Raw genomic sequence first — 22,957 nt, forward strand, 5'->3', positions numbered from 1 at the left:
AGACCCTACATGTAAATTAACAGCATAAACATAAAGATGTACAATACCTGGCCACTGAAGATGTCTTGCAAAGAATAAAGTAGAAATGCGCATGATACAAAAATTGTATTTCATTCAATTGTAATTAGACTGTCCAAAAGGAAAAATTATCAACATACCGTAATATTATATGCGAATAAGGACGACATGACTACAGAAGTTGAAGATGTAAGCAAGGAAAGTGTTGTGTGTATGTCTTCATAGCTGTAAATCTGTGAATACACACATACAGGACAAATACATGTGGCACACAGTGTTAGACAATGTTGCAACGTCGGTCTATTTCATAATTGTTTACTTGTCGCATGTGCTAGATGGCTGGATTCGTCAGAAGCTTCTTTAGTATTTGAAAAATGGTTTAACAAACAACATGTTACAGCGAACAGATACAAAAGCTATTTGTTACATTCTCTTCGTTCTTCTGGTACACAGGAAAAGGAACCAGTAGTAGAGGTTAAGGTAGGTAGAGAGGATGGTCTCGTAAAAATACGTTTATCGTAGAACCTTAACGTTTTCTGAGGAGTATATTACTCTCAACTTTTAATCTATAGAAATTTCGTCGCACTTTTTGTCAGATACCCCCCTGTAGTATAGAACCGTATTTTGTGCAGTGGTCTAGAGACGAATTGTTGAAGTGGACGATAACGTAACTGCACCAGTCGGACGAATGTTGCCATTGTGCAGTGAAGTGCTTTTCCCCCTCTGGTTTTAGGTTGTGAGAATGCAGTTAATGTTACTTTGACACCGGCAGGGGTGTGGCGGCGTGGATAGCTGCTCACAAGTCCCGGGCTGAATACTGCGAACCCGAGTGTGGATTCTAACGGCTGCAGAATCGGATTTATTGCCGTTGTGAAATGGGAAACGCACGCATGTTTTAGATGAAAAACTTCTTGCCTCAAAAGACGCCCCATCCATCTTGTTGCATCCGACAAGAAAAATACATACAAGGTAAAGTGTGGAAATAGCTGATGGTCCCATCTACCTTATCTTCACGGCCGTTATTAAAAGTTGATTTAAATACACATTCGCTATACACATCTTCGTCTGTATCTACATGATCACTCTCCAATTCACAGTTAAGCGTCTGGGAGAGGATTCATCGAATCAACTTCAAGCTGTTTCTCTGCTTTTCCACTCATGAACAGCGCGCAGAGAAAACGAGTCGTCAGATATTTCCGTGCGAGCTCTGATTTCTCTTATTTTATTATGATGATCATCCTTCTCCATGTATGTAAGCGCTAATACAGTATATCCACACTCTGAGGGGAGTGTTGGTGACTGAAATTTCATGAGAAGATCCTGCAGCAACGAAAGACGCCTTTATTTTAATGATTATCATCCCAATTCGCTTATGATATCCGTTGCACTCTCTCCACTATTTCGCGATAATAAAAAAACCAGCTGCCCATCTCTGAACTTTTTCGATATTCTTCGTCAATAAGTCCGACACGGACCCCACACTGTACAGCAGTACTCTAGGACGGGGAGGACAAGCATCGAGTAAGCTCTCTCTAGTAGTTATGTTTTCCAAATAAATCGCAGTCTTTGGTTTGCTTTCCCCTTTGTCTATTGATCACGTCAATTTAAGTTATTCGTTGTTGCTATTCCTAAATATTTAATAGAATTTACAGCCTTGGGATATGTATATTTTATTCTCTTTCTTCCATAAGGAAAAGTTGTTCTGGGCACTGTCTTGCCCAGTTCTCCAGAGGTCATTCAAATTTCGACAGTAGTGGATACTGAATCTCAGGGAATTGCATCTTCTGGAACGTCCGAGCGCAAAGCAAGGGTGAAATGTCGTTTCGTTGCGAGCCTCCTTTCCTCGGTCTGAGTGGAAGGGGTTGCTTAGTGAGCAAAACACGGTCTGGCCAGCCTGTGGCGTTTGAAATTTGTGCGCCTTTTCCTACCAAAGTGTGCAGCATTATTCCTTCAAAGTATAAATGATCTGGTCTCTCATAATCCTCGTGTGTCTATCAGATCGACTGTGCGTTTCTCAATCATTTATAGCATCCTGCGCTCACTTAGTGAAAAAAACTTGGCGAGAAGGCTTGCTTTTGTTATTAGCGACTATGGTATAGTATGTACGTGGGTATTAAAATGCGGATTTGGATCGTCGAACGAAATTTTTGATCGATACTGACTACTTGTAGTGACAACAGTGATTAAGACTGCATACAGGTCGTGGTCTCGCGGTAGCGTTCTCGCTTCCCGAGCACGGGATCCCGGGTTCGATTCCCGGGGGGATCAAGGATTTTCATCTACCTCGAGATGACTGGGTATTGTTGTGTCTTCTTCATCATCATCATTCGATGATGAAGTCCCATAATCCTTGCCAGAGCGTAGGGGAACGATGCGGGAGACCCACACCGCCGTACTAGGCAAGGTCCTAGTGGAGGTGGTTTGCCATTGCCTTCCTCCGACCGTAATGGAGTATGGGGACTTCATCATCATCGAATGCTTCTGCTTGAGTGTGTTCTGTGCTTCAGTGATGCAAGTCGACACGTCAGGCAGAAGGAACAAACTAAAAGTTATAATAACAAATTTACCGTTTACTTCGCTGATCAGCCTTATCACGTCACGGATAATTTTCTCTATTTCAGACGTTCATCTTCGGCCTAGTTTGATGCAGCCTGTCTCGTATTCCACTCCTGTGCCAACCTCTTTATCTCAGAATAGCACTTGCACCTCACGTCCTTAAATATTTGCCAGATTGAAAGTTTATCGTCTTACCTCCTTGCCTAGGGACGCCAGATGAAAGTTGATGTCGTCAATCCATGAATCAAAATTGCGCAACTGATAACTGGGGAGAGGAGCTTGAGAGCGCTAAATAGAGAGCGTGTCCTTTCTGTACGATTCTAGGCAAGGGGCTGGAGGGCTGACACGCTGATGTGTGGGGCCCTGCATTCTATAGCTTTTATTTTAAATAAATTCCTTTAACTTGACTTCTTTGTGATTTTTAAGGTATGTTAAAGACTGATGACAGTTGAATTCCTATTTATTTTAAACATTATCACTCGACTTTACAGCGATTGCAGCAATTCTTTCAGTTTACAGACCTTAAAATTTTACAACTTATATCTTGGGTATCTTGGGTATGCAGCTCTCCATGCTACCCTATCCTGTGCAAGCTTCTTCATCTCCCAGTACTTACTGCAAACCACATCCTTCTGAATCTGCTTAGTATATTCATCTCTTGGTCTCCCTCTACGATTTTTACCCTCCACGCTGCCCTCCAATGCTAAATTTGTGATCCCTTGATGCCTCAGAACGTGTCCTACCAACCGATCCCTTCTTCTGGTCAAGTTGTGCCACAAACTCATCTTCTCCCCTATTCTGTTCAATACTTCATCATTAGTTATGTGATCTACCCATCTAATCTACAGCATTCTTCTGTAGCACCACATTTCGAAAGCTTCTATTCTCTTCTTGTCTAAACTATTTGTCGTCCATGTATCAATTCCATACATGCTACACTCCATACAAATACTTTCAGAAACGACTTCCTGACACTTAAATCTATACTCGATGTTAACTAATTTCTCTTCTTCAGAAACGCTTTCCTTGCCATTGCCAGTCTCCATTTTGTATGTTCTCTACTTCGACCATCATCAGTTATTTTGCTCTCCAAATAGCAAAACTCCTTTACTACATTAAGTGCCTCATTTCCTAATCTAATTCCCTCAGCATCACCCGACTTAATTCGACTACATTCCAATATCCTTGTTTTGCCTTTGTTGATGTTCATCTTATATCCTCCTTTCAAGACACTGTCCATTCCGTTCAACAGCTCTTCCAAGTCCTTTGCTGTCTCTGATAGAATTACAATGTCATCGGCGAATCTCAAAGTCTTTATTTCGCCTCCATGGACTTTAATACCTACTCCGAATTTTTCTTTTGTTTCCTTTACTGCTTGCTAAATTTACAGATTGAATAACATCGGGGAGAGTCTACAACCCTGTCTCGCTCCCTTCCCAACCACTGCTTCCCATTCATGCCCCTCAACTCTTATAACTGCCATTTGGTTTCTATACAAATTGTAAATAGCCTTTCGCTCCTTATATTTTACCCTTGCAACCTTTTGAATTTGAAAGAGAGTATTCCAGTCAACATTGTCAAAAGCTTTCTCTAAGTCTACAAATGCTAGAAACGTAGGTTTGCCTTTCCTTAATCTTTCTTCTAAGATAAGTCGTAAGGTCAGTATTGCCAGTGTTCCAATATTTCTACGTAATGCAAACTGATCTCCCCCGAGGTTGGCTTCTACTAGTTTTTCCATTCGTCTGTAAAGAATTCGCGTTAGTATTTTACAGCTGTGACATATGAAACTGATAGTTCGGTAATATTTATATCTGTCAACATCTGCTTTCTTTGGGATTGGAATTATTATATTCTTCTTGAAGTCTGAGGGTATTTTGCCTGTCTCATACTTATTTCTCAACAGATGGTAGAGTTTTGTCAGAACTGGCTCTCCCAAGGCCATCACTAGTTCGATTGGAATGTTGTCTACTCCCGGGGCCTTGTTTCGACTCAGGTCTTCCAGTGCTCTGTGAAACCCTTCACGCAGTATCGTATCTCCTATTTCATCTTCATCTACATCCTCTTCCATTTCCATAATATTGTCCTCTAGTACATTGCCCTTGTATAGACCTTCTATATACTCCTTCCACATTTCTGCTTTCCCTTCTTTGCTTAGTACTGGGTTTCCATCTGAGCTCTTGATGTTCATGCAAGTGGTTCTCTTATCTCCAAAGGTCACTTTAATTTTCCTGTCGGCAGTATCTATCTTACCCCTAGTGAGATAACCCTCTACATCCTTACATTTGTCCTCTAGCCATCCCTGCTTAGCCATTTTGCACTTCCTGTCGATCTCATTTTTGAGACGTTTGTATTCCTTTTTGCCTGCTTCATTTACTGCATTTTTATATTTTCTCCTTTCATCAATTAAATTCAATATACACTCCTGGAAATTGAAATAAGAACACCGTGAATTCATTGTCCCAGGAAGGGGAAACTTAATTGACACATTCCTGGGGTCAGATACATCACATGATCACACTGACAGAACCACAGGCACATAGACACAGGCAACAGAACATGCACAATGTCGGCACTAGTACAGTGTATATCCACCTTTCGCAGCAATGCAGGCTGCTATTCTCCCATGGAGACGATCGTAGAGATGCTGGATGTAGTCCTGTGGAACGGCTTGCCATGCCATTTCCACCTGGCGCCTCAGTTGGACCAGCGTTCGTGCTGGACGTGCCGACCGCGTGAGACGACGCTTCATCCAGTCCCAAACATGCTCAATGGGGGACAGATCCGGAGATCTTGCTGGCCAGGGTAGTTGACTTACACCTTCTAGAGCACGTTGGGTGGCACGGGATACATGCGGACGTGCATTGTCCTGTTGGAACAGCAAGTTCCCTTGCCGGTCTAGGAATGGTAGAACGATGGGTTCGATGACGGTTTGGATATACCGTGCACTATTCAGTGTCCCCTCGACGATCACCAGTGGTGTACGGCCAGTGTAGGAGATCGCTCCCCACACCATGATGCCGGGTGTTGGCCCTGTGTGCCTCGGTCGTATGCAGTCCTGATTGTGGCGCTCACCTGCACGGCGCCAAACACGCATACGACCATCATTGGCACCAAGGCAGAAGCGACTCTCATAGCTGAAGACGACACGTCTCCATTCGTCCCTCCATTCACGCCTGTCGCGACACCACTGGAGGCGGGCTGCACGATGTAGGGGCGTGAGCGGAAGACGGCCTAACGGTGTGCGGGACCGTAGCCCAGCTTCATGGAGACGGTTCCGAATGGTCCTCGCCGATACCCCAGGAGCACCAGTGTCCCTAATTTGCTGGGAAGTGGCGGTGCGGTCCCCTACGGCACTGCGTAGGATCCTACGGTCTTGGCGTGCATCCGTGCGTCGCTGCGGTCCGGTCCCAGGTCGACGGGTACGTGCACCTTCCGCCGACCACTGGCGACAACATCGATGTACTGTGGAGACCTCACGCCCCTTGTGTTGAGCAATTCGGCGGTACGTCCACCCGGCCTCCCGCATGCCCACTATACGCCCTCGCTCAAAGTCCGTCAACTGCACATACGGTTCACGTCCACGCTGTCGCGGCATGCTACTAGTGTTAAAGACTGCGATGGAGCTCCGTATGCCACGACAAACTGGCTGACACTGACGGTGGCGGTGCACAAATGCTGCGCAGCTAGCGCCATTCGACGGCCAACACCGCGGTTCCTGGTGTGTCCGCTGTGCCGTGCGTGTGATCATTGCTTGTACAGCCTTCTCGCAGTGTCCGGAGCAAGTATGGTGGGTCTGACACACCGGTGTCAATGTGTTCTTTTTTCCATTTCAAGGAGTGTATCTTCTTTTACCCAAGGATTTCTACTAGCCCTCGACTTTTTAGCTACTTGATCCTCCGCTGCCTTCACTACTTCATCCCTCAAAGCTACCCATACTTCATCTACTGTATTTCTTTCCCCCATTCCTGTAAATTGTTCCCTTATGCTCTCCCTGGACTTTTGTACAACCTCTGGTTTAGTCAGTTTATCCAGGTCCCATCTCCTTAAATTCCCACCTTTTTGCAGTTTCTTCAGTTGTAATCTACAGGTCATAACCAATAGATTGTGGTCAGATTCCACATCTGCCCCTGGAAATGTCTTAGAATTTAAAACCTGGTTCCCAAATCTCTGTCTTACCATTATATAAACTAACTGATACCTTCTAGTATCTCCAGGATTCTTCCATGTATACAACCTTCTTTCATGATTCTTGAACCAAGTGTTAGCTATGATTAAGTTATGCTCTGTGCAAAATTCTACCAGACGGCTTCCGCTTTCATTTCTTAGCCCCAATCCATATTTCCCTACTATGTTTCCTTCTCTCCCTTTTGCTACTCTCGAATTCCAGTCACCCAAGACTATTAAATTTTCGTCTCCCTTCACTATCTGAATAATTTCTTTTATCTCATCATACATTTCTTCAATTTCTTCATCATCTACAGAGCTAGTTGGCATATAAACTTGTACTACTGTAGTAGGCGTGGGCTTCGTGTTTATCTTGGCCACTATAATGCGTTCACTATGCTGTTTGTAGTAGCTTACCCGCACTCCTATTTTTTTATTCATTATTAAACCTAGTCCTGCATTACCCGTATTTAATTTTGTGTTTATAATCCTGTATTCACCTCCTGCCACCGAACTTCACTAATTCCCACTATATCTAACTTTAACCTATCCATTTCCCATTTTAAATTTTCTAATCTACCTGCCCGGTTAAGACATCAGACATTCCACGCTCCGATCCGTAGAACGCCAGTTTTCTTTTTCCTGATAACGACGTCCTCTTGAGTAGTCCCCGCCCAGAGATCCAAATGGGGGACTATTTTACCTCCGGAGTATTTTACCCAAGAGGACGCCATCATCATTTATCCATATAGTATAGCTGCATGCCCTCGGGAAAAATTTTTCCGTCTTTGGTATATTATATACTAATCTGCACGCACATTTCTACGGGTAAGACGGAATTGCGTTGGCCAAATGTATACCACCAAAGTCTCCCAATATTTTACATAGGACATTCACTATGTGAGGATGATAACGGGCAAACTGGGGACCAGATACTTTAAAACAGGGGGTCAAATTTCAGGAATTAAACGAGCACATTCATTACCTTATACACTCCGAAGCTGGAAATAAAAGAATTAGCATAAATATTCAAAAACCTCTCTTCCATGCCTTAACATTGAGACGGACGCACTGAGGGCACGTCTGCTTACTTACCAGTCTTCTGTAACACTCCCTAGAATATGGCGGGCACCCGGAGGTCTTCCGTGGCCCCAGTGGAGGGAGTGGTTGAACCACTTGGCCGTGACCAACCTCTCCACCCCAAATCTTGTGACACTGGAAAGTCTTTGACTTTTAACTGCCTGTGCTGTCTCTCTGATCCCCTAGCCAGGAGTAAGGTTGGAACTACTATACTACAGAACTACTTCCCAACCAAGATTTGGCCACACTTTACGGAAAGGTGTGGGGAGGATTAGGAATGTTCATGTGCAGATTCACATCCAAATGCGTATTATGAAGCCTGACACATTTCTTTCCACCCGTCCGCATGGGTTCTGTTGCACCCGCGGCCGGCCGCGTCGTGTAATAAAATTGGCTGCGGAGCCGCCTCTGTTTCTTTTTCCCGGTGCGAGCGAGCAGCGAAACCTGCTGCTTATAGAGCGTAAACTACTGTACCGTTTCAAGATGTATTCCGGTCTCTATATTCCCCCACAGTCTATACTCTCTACAACTCCCTCTAGTACCATGGAAGTTATTTCCTCCACTTTAATATTTTCCAAACATTTCTTTCTTCGCCGATTCTGTGGAGCACTTCCTCATTCCGTATCAGTCCCCCTAATTCCCCACATCCATCCAAAACACCACACGTCAAACATTTCGCGTCTCTTCTTTTCCAGTTGTACCACAGTTAAGGATGCACCACCATACAATGCTGTGCTCTTCCTCAGATTAGGGTAGACATATGATACTAATAGACTTCTTCTGACCACGAAAACCATCATGTGCTGTATTAGTCTATTATTTTCTCCTTCCTGCGACAGTTATGTATTATTGGGCTTCCAAAAAATCAATATTCCTTAACTTCCTCTACCTCGTTGTCTCCCACATTGATGTTAATTTTATGGTTAATCTTATTTCCGTTACTTCTCTTTCCTTTCGTCTTTCATCGTTTAACATTCAATCCACACGGACTGTTCATTACATTCAACAGGATCTAAATCTTTTCCATTTACACAGAGAATAGCAATGTTATAAGCTAATATTAACGTGGATATCCTTTCATCCCATATCTAACAGACTCTTCAACCTTTCTTTAATGCCTGTCTTGGCTTCGTCTACGTATAAACTGAACAGTTGAAGCGGAATTATACGTTCTAGTCTTACGCCCCTTTTAATCTGTGCACTTCATTCTTCGTCATTCTTTTCATATAGCCCCTTCTTGGTTCTTGTATATAATCCATTTGTCCCTACACCTCTCTCATAATTTCGAACATTTTGGACCATCTTCCATTGTCGAACGCAGTTTCCAGTTCAAAAATTCTATGGAATTGTATCGAATTTTCCTATGTTTATTATCAATCGGAAATTCAGAGCTGCCTGTACGTTTCCTAACACAAAACTGATTGTCATCTAACAATTCTTAAAGTTTTTCCCACTCATCTGTGTAATATTCTTGTCTGCAACTTAGGTGCATGTTATGTTAAGATGATTTGTTATAGTTCTCACAGTTATCTGCCCTTGACCATTTAGAAAGTCCGAAGGAGTGCTGTCTAAGCCTTATCTGATCGCTACTGTAACAAAGCTCTGCTAAACTCTGCTAATGAAAATTTTCCACATCAACTATTATGTCATTAGGCTTCCTCGTGTTCATGGATGCCTCTCTATCCACTCTCTTCGTTTTAACGATTGAATTCTCATTGCACATTTAATGTTGCCGTCCCTGCTTATAATTTCACCGAACGTTGTTTGTTTCCTGCTTAACGTAGTACCGACGACCATTTCTTTTCCATTTTCTAACATTATCCTAGAACCATTTCACCTTCTCTACTTCAGTCATTCCTATGTAACATATAATTATGTATTCCTGTCTTACTTCTTTCATCTATCATATGAAGCATGTCTTCTGTTACCCAAGGTTCTTTCGCACTGACCCTGGTTGTGGATACATTTATCTGCCCAGCCATCTGTGACAGCCGTTTTAAGCAATGTCCATTCCTGTTGAATGACTTTCCTACTGCGGCATATACCATCGAAGTAGCAGAATCGTTAGGGAACATGAAACGCATATCTCGGCTCATGTGTACTGTTTCTTTGCTCACACATTCTTCTGGACCACTCTTAGCCTGATTTCGAAATCTCTGTCTGACCATGATGTAATTCAGCTGTAGTCTTCCGCTGTCTCCGGACCTACCTTCTCTCATTGAAATCCTTGAACAGGTATTAGTAGTTGACGCATATTGCAGAACTCAATTTGATTTTCTCCTCCCCCGTTTCCACTATCATTTCCAGATTATTCCGCAACTCTGCCTTCTAATCCTGCCTTACAAATTCTTCCCAGTCCATTACGGCTAATAAAGATCATCTCCTTACACATATTTAATTACCGATTCAATATAAACTTGAAATGTTAGTGAGCTACGATATGGGTCTGGTAATGTGCTGAGTATAAAGACAATAATGCTTTAAAAATATTTATTTACCACAGAGACTTCATTTTGACACCAACAAAAGATGAGCAACACTTATTCGTCAGAGGGACTAGTTTATCACAAACAATTGCAGATCATTAAGGTTACGGGAGCCCCACAAATTAAATACATTTGAATTACAGCTTCTGTAATAATACACATAGTTCTTTTATGTAACCAAAGAAAAACAAACCCTTTACATTCTACAAACATTAGAAAATCGCACTAAATGGGCCCAAAATAATTCTGACTACTCTTAAATCAGTATTACAAAGGTTACGACAAGCATTCACTTTAAACGTTTCTGAAAAATCCTTTCGATGCAGCAGAATATGCAACTCCTTTAAAAGCTTCAGAATAATAAAGTGAGCATTAGCACTCGACAAGCATATGCAGTTATTCACAAGAACAACCAAAGAGAAATCCAACACACGGTAACCGGCTTCGCTCGGTACAAGCCCCAAACGGTTGCTCGATTCAGCGCAGATTCTCAAACATACACACAAAAAACGCACAAAGTTTACAAACCATATAAATGGGAAATAGCACACAAGACTTCAAGCGTGAGAGAGAAATTGAAGGAAGAGAACTGTGTCTGTTTGAACCTCAAATACTTAGGGTTAACAGTAGAATATACACAACTAAATAAATTACGATACATATACCCCGAGACTACACGAAACTTCAGGCAGGTAAAGAAAAATCCTTGCGTATCTAAGTTAGCTGGCAATGACAAATTTCAGTGATACCTAAACCTCGAATATGTATACACAAGTAGCGCAGATAGAGGCACATCTTTATAGACGTAGATCAACACCAATAACAATTTTTAAAGGTACCTAAACCTAGAAAACACACGCACTAAGACTGATGTCCTTATTACCTGGATGACGATTGATGTTAGCGGCCAGCAGAATAAGCCAGACCAGCTTGTGGCAACAACATAAAAGGGTATTCACTGTTGGAAGTGCAGGGGTTTTTACGAACAGCGGTGGACTCTTTACCGCACATAAGAAATTAAGTTCCACGTCATTCCAGCGTCACGCTTAGGAAATTTGAGGAGAGCATGTGCCTACGTTCACTGACAAAAGGCAGCGGAAAACGGGCATAGGTGAACTCTATAGAGTATGGCCTGCTACGCACAGACCGAGAGAAGCAGCGACTCCTTAGTAAGTGTAGGTACGCCCCTGAAAGTAAACATCTGTCATTCAAACGTGAGGAGCAGACTTTCGCAGCTAGCCACCTGCGATGCAAACCACCTATTGAGACGCCAGAGAAACAATATGAGGTTTACAAAATCCAAACACGTTCTACCTGCAAACGTATCGATGTAAGCGCTCGCACAGCTCAATTATCACCCCTTCAAAGGAAAACATAGGAGACTGGGAGGCGGATTAGACTCCGAGATGTAAGGGACAACCTGTGGTTCAGCATTCCGACTCCCATAGCTAATTCCACGCTGACTTAGGTGCGACCTGAGCTGTCTCTTAGTGGATCTGTCCTGATAGAGGAAACTGACTGGGGAGATCACCTTGATTACTTCGTATAGCCCCACCAAGTGAGGTAATATCTTAACAATAACCTTCTGACTAGCCTTACTCTAAGCTCAGAAATCATTAAAAAAAAAGAAATAAAGAAACCATAACCAACCATTAACGGGGCAGAGCGCTCCTCTTGTTATACCGAGCAGTGCCTCTCCACTGTGTAAGGTGAATACAGTTCTTAGCAGCTTCCCACATTTTCCTGATAAGCTTAGGATTAATAATCTCAAGAAGGAAGTCATTATTAACCATAGATTTGATACCAGCAAGTTAAGCAGAAACGTAAAGATCAGCTAGGTAGGGGTATATTACGGGATTCACACAAATCTGTGTTAAATGAGAAATTAAAAAAGATGATGAAGTCATCTCACTTCACCTAAGACTGGGAGTGAAAAATAATCAGGGCTGATTTCAAGTTACGATTAACTCGTTCCATGAATGATGGCTATAGTAATAGGCTGTGGCTGCAATGTGATAAATTGCACTATTAACAAAAAATTCTGAATTCCCAGGTCCAAAATTCGATACACTACGTCCCACTAAGGTATCACATGGCCCAACTTTGTAAACATTTTGGCCAGGTGCCGAATAGTAACGCATCACATCACAGGTATATGTGTCAGCTACCGTAAATATGTATGTGGTAGTACTTTTAGTACGGGCAGAGGCACCAGATAGTCGATAAAAGCTTATTCACAGGATTCTCTGCCTGACTAGCATGCAGATTGCTGCTGCCGATACTATAATTAGGTTTAAAAATTTATCATTCTCGTTTGACTAGCTGTCTTGCAGTTTAATAGTCTTTAATCCTCATGATCGCTTTGTAAATACCGAGATGATAACCACATAGAGATTGGTGAAAGAAAAGGCAGTGGGATCAGCTCCTTCGGCTGACGAATCTCGATCCTTTTCAGCGGCTATTGACTGTCTCGAAGCTATTGCTTGATCTTACATGTTACCTAAATGGGCATCCTCATTTTGTTTCTCTTTTAAGTTACTTAACAATATGTGTGTATCTCCCATAACGGACCGAGCCAGGTGGCGCAGTGGTTAGCACACGACGTTTCAATCCCGCGTCCAGCCGTCCTGATTTAGGTTTTCCGTGATTTCCCTAAATCGCTTCAGGCAAATTCCGGGATGGTACCTTTGAAATAGCACAGGTGACTTCCTTACCCCGCCTTCCCTAATCAAATGAGATCGACGAGCTCACTGTTTGGTCTCTTCCCCAGAACAACCCAACCCTCCCATAACGGCAGAAGCACTCACGGATTCCTGGCTAATTTTGTGAGGTCTCAACTATTTCCAGGTCACACTGGAACATGTGACTGAAATTACCAGCGGCTTCATTGCCCACACCTGTGATACGCTTCAATTGGAAACGGAAGACGCAAACTCTAATCACTCGTCCAGTCGATAGTGAGGTCACAGCCAGATTAATCGTTTCCTGGGGGAGTAATTTGTTTTCAGGATAGAGCTTAAATTTCTAGAGTCCAAACAATACAGCCAAGGCTTCCAGCTTACATTCAGAGTACTTCGGCAGATGAGAGGTACAGCGAAGTCTAGGCGACCATTTTCCGCTCCCCTTCACATTCTTGGAGCAATAGGGCTGTTTCCTCTGAATCAGAGATATCAGTTTGCAAAATAAATTCACCTTGAAATGAGAGGCAACAAGAAAGGTACGCTAGCCCCGGCCATTAACAACGCATGATACATGATTTCTGAGTGTCGGTACATAGAAATTTTACGCCCTTAAGGCACAAATAATCCGGGGTTGCGTCCGATTGGGTAAAATTTGCGATACATTTTCCGAAGAAATTAACAATTGCTATCAACGTAACCACTCCCTTATTGTCTTTAAGTTTCGAATGATCGTGATCAACCTTAATTCCATAAGCTGACACAATATGTCCCTCAAAGAAAATCTCCCTGAAATATTTTACGCCTTATTTAGATTTTTACGTTAATTTGACTTTACTATTTGGTACTGAACGGAACAAAAAACATCTGTCGATATCGAGAGAAAGTAACAGACCTGCAAACCATAACCAACAATGTACCATGAACAGGCTGTATCAGGAACCGGTTGTCAAACACAGGTGCATGTATATAGCGAACAGTGCACCTACATGTTGGTACTACATCCTTACAGCCCGACAGCACCACCTGATATTATCTGCAGTACTACTGACAGTACTTTCTGCTCCACCATGAGCACTCTGATAACGAATCAGCAAAACCAGTAACACTGTTGGTGAACCTGATACACTCCTCAACGGAAAACAGATGTATCTGGTGAAGGCTTAATATACTGACGAGGGTCAGTGTTCTGCAGTTTCGTAGGTGTACATTCATTACAGCATTTTCATAAAGTTACAATTGCTTCGATCGGAGTTCACGTAGCTCATGTGACTGTAATGTGCTACTCCTGAACTGACCATACCGATATTCAAGAACAAGTTACTCAGCCAGGAATTTACACCGCTAAGCTGCCACAACTCTGCTTTCTTCTTGCTTCATATGACCGTTGCTGCCTGCCACACGGCCCTTCTACCATAACACCAGAATATTTTAGGAATAGCTGGCACTCTACAAATCTGACATTCTCTCGGACACAAAATAAAATAATCTCATTGTCGGATTCGAGTAGCCCTCAGCAACGAGAGAAGCACAAAACTAAGGCAGTAAACACTGTAATAGTCAAAGCACTCAATTTACTGATGTGAATTTTAGAGATGGCATTGCAACTGGTGCAAGCTTTGCACATTGTCTGACATCGTCTAGGTATGTATAACTCTTCTTAAATCAAAATATACATTTGCACCATAAGACAATGCTAATTCACTTATTGAGGCGTTACTGACGTGATATGCAGTAGCAGTGCTCACTATGACATAACTGTGGAGCTGATGTTCTCCGCAAATCTGCTCACTCCAACCGCCAGTTGCGTTCTCCTAAGGCTGGAGCATCACCTCCCACTGCTAACCAGCCTGGTTGTCAGTGACGTTACACCAACCACATTAGTATCTTTGGTATTGTAATAACTTGCATCGGTTGTTCAATGGGAGACACTCCCAGAATGATATGTGACAGAATTTCTCTTATGTCTTAATTACGACAATAAATAACTGTATTTGTCCCTATTTCTCCTCATCTGTTCAACATCAGCGTGGACTCCTCCACCAGCTCATGCTGACGGAATGACCACTTTTGCAAACTAAGCAGTATTTTTGGTCACTACACGCTCAGTGCTACTCTGTAATAATTCGAACATTCCCAGTGGCGCGGGGTGTCCGTCACTGGGAGCAGATAAATTCAGATCCTTAAGCTTCATTATAGTTAAAAAAGTATTGTGATTCACCGTTTGGATCATGCTGCTTTTTGCACCAAACATATTCTAATGAAATTAGCTCTTCGTTTATATATGAAGTCACCTGATAGTTTCGCTCCATTATTAGTTTACTTTATTAATTTATAGACGAGGGAAAATTGATCGTACACAGTGCAGAGACATACCAGTGCCACATTTCACTCCACCACCATTGTTTTTAAAATTTCCATCAGTTTTGATGAGCAGTCACATCAACCCAGCTTTTTATTATTACTCAGCCATGCAGGTAAATTTCGCTTTCATCTTCATTCTCTTAACGAAAATATTATACTATAATTTATAGACTTTGATGCTGGAATTGTCATTTCCTTGAGATTATAACCAATTTCTAAGCAGTTATCAAATACCAGAAAACTGTTGATTTTAAGAACATAGCAGCTAACACCTTGAACACTGGCAAGCCATTGGGTTGGCCTCTTTCAATTTATACACCTTAAGATAAGCAACTGGAGGGCAGTTGAATTAGTTTAGCAGGAGTCACGATATCACACTGATTGCATCATCAGATTTCACTTCCTCTTCTAAAACTTCTGTAAACTAATGTGGTTTTGGATACATCAGTTTGCTGTATGGGCTACCCTTGGAGGTCAGAATTGCTGTAAATTAGAGACAGGTGACATGCAGCAAGGCCAGCCAGCACCCACGAGCTACGAGGAAGGGGAGGAGGTTAGGAGGAGTTGGTGGCATGGACATGCCGGCCTTTGCAGAAATACAATGGGGAAGAACTGGAAGGCTTTTCCTCGTCAGTGGAATGAAAGTCGCATCGCCGAACAGAGAGCAGGTGGAGGGGCCATTGTCCATTTTTATGACGTACTACAAGACGGATGAGATAAAGAAAGCCTTTGTTCCAGATGACAGAACTCTGTCAGAGGGTGCTAGGCGCTAGGAGATAATTAAGGTACATACTTGGCAAGACGCTTCCGGGCTTTCCTAGAAATATGATAAAACTAATGAGACCTTCTTAAAGTTCAGATGTTGGAGTAAAGTCGGCAACTAGCCACGAAGAAAATTTTTAAAATTTACTTAGTACCTGTAATGCGAAGGAACCTGGTGCCTGAATGAGTAATAGATGGTGCCTCAGGAATGACCTAGCATTCAGCGGAAAACTTTTTTAGAAAAGAGGGGAAGAAATTCATCACTGGCTTGCCGTCTCTGCACCATTCCTGGGCGCGTTATATTGTCAAATAAACAATTACTCCATGCAAAGGCTGTTACAACTTTTGATAGAACTGATGAATTTGTTTATTGTTGGTGGGGTGCCAGAAGCAAGCTGCGTTTTAGAGACTTAAAAATAAGATACGTGTAGTAGACGTATGCATAAACAGATGTGAACCATGCATGGATAACGATACATAGAAGAGGGGAGATGGGCTAAGTGAAACGTCCCCTTTGAACAATTATACATGACTGTGCTTAAACTGACACACAATATTTTTAGCGCAACGCAATCAGACTTTCAAAAATCCCTACAAAAGAATGGCCCTGACTAACATTAACCTATACGTTTCACAAATCACTTACCTCACCAAAAATCTTAGTTACTCGAACTACTGCAATACAGCGAGCGCCACTACTGCCAGCTAAATAAAAGATTCAAACTACGGAAGGCACTAACTACTGATAGGCATAGTTAGCAAATGAAAGATTTTAATAGAGAACAAACAATGTATTTACCTCAATAGTGTTCTAAAGTCATAATGTATATAGCAGTTCATGATACCCAGTATTGCAAATTTCAAAACTCCGCCATCTCTCTCCTCACATCCACCACTGCTGGCGGCTCACCTCCAACTGTGCAACGCTACGCGCTGTTCACATCCAGCTGCTGCTGCCCAACACTACAATGGCAGACAACAATCCAAACTAGCCACAGACTGCACACAACACAGCCAGTGATTTTCACACAGAGCGCTACGTAACGTTGCCAATAAGAAAACATACAAAGGCAGACAACAATGCAAACTAGCCACAGACTGCACACAACACAGCCAGTGATTTTCACACAGAGCGCTACGTAACGTTGCCAATAAGAAAACATAAACAGCCTACTTACTTAGCCCCCATGCTCCCCACAAAAAATTTTACAAATTTTTTGGCCACTGGGCAATACATATTTGTAAAACATTTTCATAATCGTAATTACGATAACAAAGAAATCAAATGCACACACTTATTGATACAATGTTGGTCAAAAGCTAAAATTTTCTCACAGTCCATAAAGATAGTCCTGATCATTCATCATAATAGTAATTACAGTTTTTTTCATAAAGTCTCATTTGTAAAAGAAATTGCACACTGAAGTAGTGGATTTCCATGCAGTCTTGAAGAATTAGTGTTGTCCTTCCAACGGAAAGACAGTGCTGGCTCTTGACATGCAGACAGGTAATGGGCCACAACAGAGCAAACCCAACGCAGAGTCAGTGAAAGTTGATGAATATTGGTAGGTAGGTCATCACAGAGTAGACCCACTGTAGTCCTGGTAGAGATTGTGGTATTGGTGGGCCACCAGAGGTGCAGACCCACTGCAGTCCTTGTAGAAATAATGGTATTGGTGGGCCATCAAAGATGCAAACCCACTGTAGTCCATGTAGAGACAGCCAGCAGCCATCTTTTGCGACTTTGCAAGTGCACATTCACCATCAAAGAGTCTTGCAGAGAACATAGCAAGTCCATAAACCACCACTTGTGCACTCACAAAGTTTTTGGAATTGTCCTTAGAACCAGCAATGCTGTTATCCAGTCCCTTGCTGAATTATTAACACACGTGCAAACTCTATCACTCCCTACTTCCCACATATTGTCCATATACTATGACCAACATAAATGTGTGCAGTGAAATGAATGCTTACAAGTTACTTAATGTGATAAACTGGTGTCAATTACAATTTTATAACATGAGAATACAATTACAGAAATACAGAAAACATCATTAAAGAACATAACAATACAGATAACACTTGTAGTACAAGCTTTACAAAAGAATCGAAATAACATATACATCAGTGTTACAGGAATTATGACATGAGTACATACATAAAAGATCAGAATAACTTTTGAAACATCAACTTTACACATGAGCATTAAAATAAAACAGAATAAATAATGTCTAAGCATATTTACAAGGTAAATAACATATTATTAATGCCAATTATATTTGAGGATAACGGTATTCCTCATCATAGTGAATGTAGCTTAGTATTAGAAGAAGAAAAAATTCTATGAAACTACACAGAGACAGGAAGAAAACAAATACACAAGGGTACACAAACACATAGTGGGATTACACAAAAGGAAAGGACAGGGTTTGTTTTCAGTGTAACATTTCGTACTCCAGTCCAACCCAAAACTTCATTCCATAGATCATTCCTCTTATTTCGATATTTGTTCCAGCCAAAAAAATCCTATCCAAGCATGCTTTCTGTATTTTTCTCGTATAACCTGTCAGTGCATTTCTTCAAATTCATCGCAACTCATTCTCTTATAGGCTACCGCCTCTTAAGCTAACTTAAATCTACTGAGCTCAGATGCTAAACTAAGGGACGAGGCAATGCAGCAGCACAAAACAATTAAAAGAAACAGCAATGACAAAAAAATTTAAATTGGCACAGCAATTGCAATATTACAACTAATATAAGGCACTGTGCAGCAAACAAGAAAAATAAATCGGTAGTAAAACTAACTTAACAGAGTAATACAAAGTCAAATTCAGTAACATTATGCCTGGCAAAGAGCAGCAGCAAATGCAATAACTTATATCTAAACATGACAAAGCTCAATCAGAAAAAATATTACAGTAAAGATGGCCATGTCTAATACCTATGTCACATCTTAGTGTCTATGTAATTAAAGTGGTGCACCACAACAACTTATTGTACAAAAAATATTACCATGTACTTGAAAAGAAAATTATGTATGCAGTTACTGTTACTAGTCCCTTCTTCTTGTTCTTTCCTTTCCAAGTGCTCCTTTTTTGAAAAATGTGGATCACAAAATTATTATTTAATAGATCTGTTGACAGAAAGTGTTCACATTAGCAAATGCATTTTATTTTATTTTATAAAACCAATGCTGCAACAAAGCTGGAAACTAGATATCAAATGAAATAAGTAACTATGAAAGGCAAAGCATAAAAATATCATTCAATAGTCATGTGACATTTCATAATTCAGTAGAAATTCTCTCAACTCTCATACAAAGACGCTTGTCATAATCAGGTGTGCAGATGTTCAGTATCTTTCCAAGTAATGAGCATGTCATATTTGCGATGCTTTCTCTAAAGAAATGTCAATAGCGAGGATAATGGCCTCCCCTTTTTTTTTCTACCTGTGCCTCTGAAAAGGCACACACTAATGGCTTGTTCTCCAGGCGTCTGCCACAGCTGGGTGCCCATGACGCATTACGTGCATATGGTCACTTAACTTTCTTACGGAAATATTTACGACATCAGTTTCCGCTACAGTGACAGTCTCATATAAAAATATTTCACAGGTCAAGAATTTGCGTTACAAATCTGTGGAAACAAAATCCTATTGATATAACAGTGTCCAAAAAATTTTCGTCGGCATTGTGAGACATTCACGCATTTACATACATTTCATAACTCTTAAAGTACGATTCTTGGTTTCCAACAACCTTTTTCACAAGTCAGAGTCCCTAACCACTATTCGTTACTGCTTACCATAATACACATATACATATTCGTCAACACTTCTTCAATATTTCATCATAGGAAATACGTAGCATAATCAAATTCCTCATATACGGTAGCATCATCTTATGGAACATAAACATATCTCAACATCACAATACACATCGTCGTCATAAAAATAACATCAAAACACCTCAATCAAATCTCAAAATCGCTGTAGCTTTCTGCAATAATTTCAAAACCTAAAAAAAATTCTCTGCTCATTTCAATAGTGTCATCTACCTCAAACGTACTTTAAAACTCATGATCCCATACCAACTACACCATTCAAAGCTCTCATAGTATCACAATGGTTCTGAAAAAATATGAAGAGTTCACAAAGTACAGACAAAATACAATTTCGTAAGTGTGAAGTTATCCAACTGTGTAATTATGTAAACATGTGTCACTGATGTAGTAAAAAAATGTTTATCTCTCAGTTAAATGATCAGATAGCTGTGTAATTTGTGTGTTAAAGAAATATGGTACCGATGTGTAAAGTTGTATAAGCAAATACCATATTAGCTAGGGCTCCTTGTGCTTGCCAAACACATGATACACAAAGCAAGCGTGTACCCCCCTGAGGATTAATGTAATTATACCATCAGGTGTTACAGATTACAGCAATGGAATGAAATGTATCACGGAAAACCGTTGTATCATTGTACTTCAAATTTCTTAAAAAAATAAATATTTTAAGTGCGAAATTAATCACTCAAATATGTGTACTGTAGCGCTAAACTGTGCGACATGTTGTAAGATAATCTCTGTGGAAGTGTCGTAGTTATCGTCCTCCGAAAGGTAAGTTCTGCAGAAGTCAATGTACTTACCTCATGATAAACAAAAGTGAAATGCTTTGCGTATAGGTATCTTAGTTATTACACATATTGTTGTGATGAAGAAATTACTGTGCTGTAACGTATAGTTGTGCTATGGAAAAGGCTGTCTCATTGTAGTTATACCACAAAACTTACTACTAAAACATGTTTTACTTCCAGAATAATTCAGAAAAACTGTGCAGATATAAAACAGAAACACTGCAAAAGCAACATTGTAAATTGTCACTCATTAGTAGCGTCGTGATAAAATCGTGTAGCTGTCACATAAACTAACCACTGTGTCATCTGGTATCTCACAGAAAGTACTTTAAATCGAGAATGTATTTTCAAGTAAACCAAAATGTTGCATTAAAATCTCATTAGCAGTACTGGTAAATGTTCTAAGTATGTGAGCCTTACAGTCGTTATGGAATCGTGCAACTAACAAGCAAGAATGTACAAATAACAACACTATGTTGTCTGTTCACTATAGCAATGCATTCATGATTTCTGTTGAAATAAGTTCTTTTGGTTCTTGACTGGATATTTAACATCCATCATTGTTGCATGTTAACAGATTCAAAGTCTGACAAAGCATACTAGAAATGAGAAGTGAAAAATTGTATGGCAAAGTCTAAGTTAAAAAGCAGATTATCTTTCAATAAACGGTTTCACATGTGAAATGTGGTGTAAACCTTTACTCTTCCTAGTATGCAGAGTTTCAACTTTAATGCAATTATCATGTGGTATACGTCGGTAAAGAATACTGGAATTTTTCTCAAGGTTAGCGTCTATGTTATTTTTCCCTGAGCCAGCCGCGCACGTGGCTGCCTGCGGTGCGAGTCAATGTCTGTTTCTTTGTTGGCGCGCGTCGTTACTGGGATTAGGAGACCTAACTTCTACTAATTCACCCTGCTGAGAGGGTCCTGCCCTGTTTGAAGCTCGCCAGTTCTGATGGAATTCAGGTCTGTCGTTTTGTCGGTAGTTTACATAGTTTCTTGTTTGTCGGTCATGAGGTGGAGAATTTCTCCCCGAATCGTAACTGCATGGTGGACCATTGCGTCTGAAGTTATCCTGTCTCCCGTGATAATAATAGTTCTGGTTGCCAAATGGTCTGTTTCTATGATTGTCTCTGTCATATTCATTACTATGGAAATGCAATCTTTCTATGTAACTATTACTCTGCCAGTCGTTGTCATACGGGTGGTGTCTGCTTTGGTCACAATTTGTGGTGTGAGAATAGTCTTGTCGTGTCCAGTTATTGTTTCTTTCGTTGCGGAATTGCGACGGATGTGACCTGTAATTGTTGTGTTCCTGTTTTCGCGTTCCGCGATTGTCAGTGTCAATTTCTAAATCTTGTAAGAGCCCCTTAAAAGCTTCTATGTCGTCTTTGCAACGTCCTGCCAAAATAATATTTCGTAAATGTTCAGGTAATTTGATTAAGCAAATACGGATGAGTTCTGGGGGGCTGTATGGGTTTGACAGGTACTGATTCTTGTGCAACATGCCTTCAAAATATTTCACAAGACTGGAAAATTCAAATTGTTCGAACTGTTTCATCATTATGATGCTATGTTTTACTCAGTCTTGTGTAGTTTGAGACCAATATGCTGAGAGGAAGGAATGGTAAAATTCTCCTTCACTGTGGCAATCGTGAATGACCGATCGCATTCTTACAGCTGGTTCATTCTCTAAATAGCCACACATAAATTCTAATCTGTGCTCTAATAACCAGTTGGGAGGAAAACAATGAGACAATTGATGGAGCCACGCTTGTGGATGAATGTCTTGCCAGAATTCTTAAATGTTTTAAATTTACGTGCAGTAATGAACAGCTCATAGTGAATATCATCATGTCGGCGAGTCGCTTATCGGTCATTCTTACGTCGTTTTGGCAGTTCCATTTCAAAATTCGGTGCACCTTGCCGATTTCATTCATAATTTCCTAAATACCCTGTGTTATTATTTTGTGGCTTTTCCATATTTCTACGTCCCTCTTCCCGTATTGGTGCGCGAGTGTCCTCTGAAATACGTAATTCATGTATTACCCGAGTCAGTTGATCTTGTACTTCCCGGATTTCATTTTGGTTTTGTGTATTTATTTGATTCTGATTTTGTTTGAATTTCCTAATTTGTTCGCACTCTTCTGTGTCATTAAAGACTACCGGTTTTGTGTCATTCAGATTATCATCTACCTTCGTGGATAAATTATTTAGTTA

The sequence above is a fragment of the Schistocerca cancellata genome, chromosome 3 (assembly GCF_023864275.1).
Source record: "Schistocerca cancellata isolate TAMUIC-IGC-003103 chromosome 3, iqSchCanc2.1, whole genome shotgun sequence".
NCBI lineage: Eukaryota > Metazoa > Arthropoda > Insecta > Orthoptera > Acrididae > Schistocerca > Schistocerca cancellata.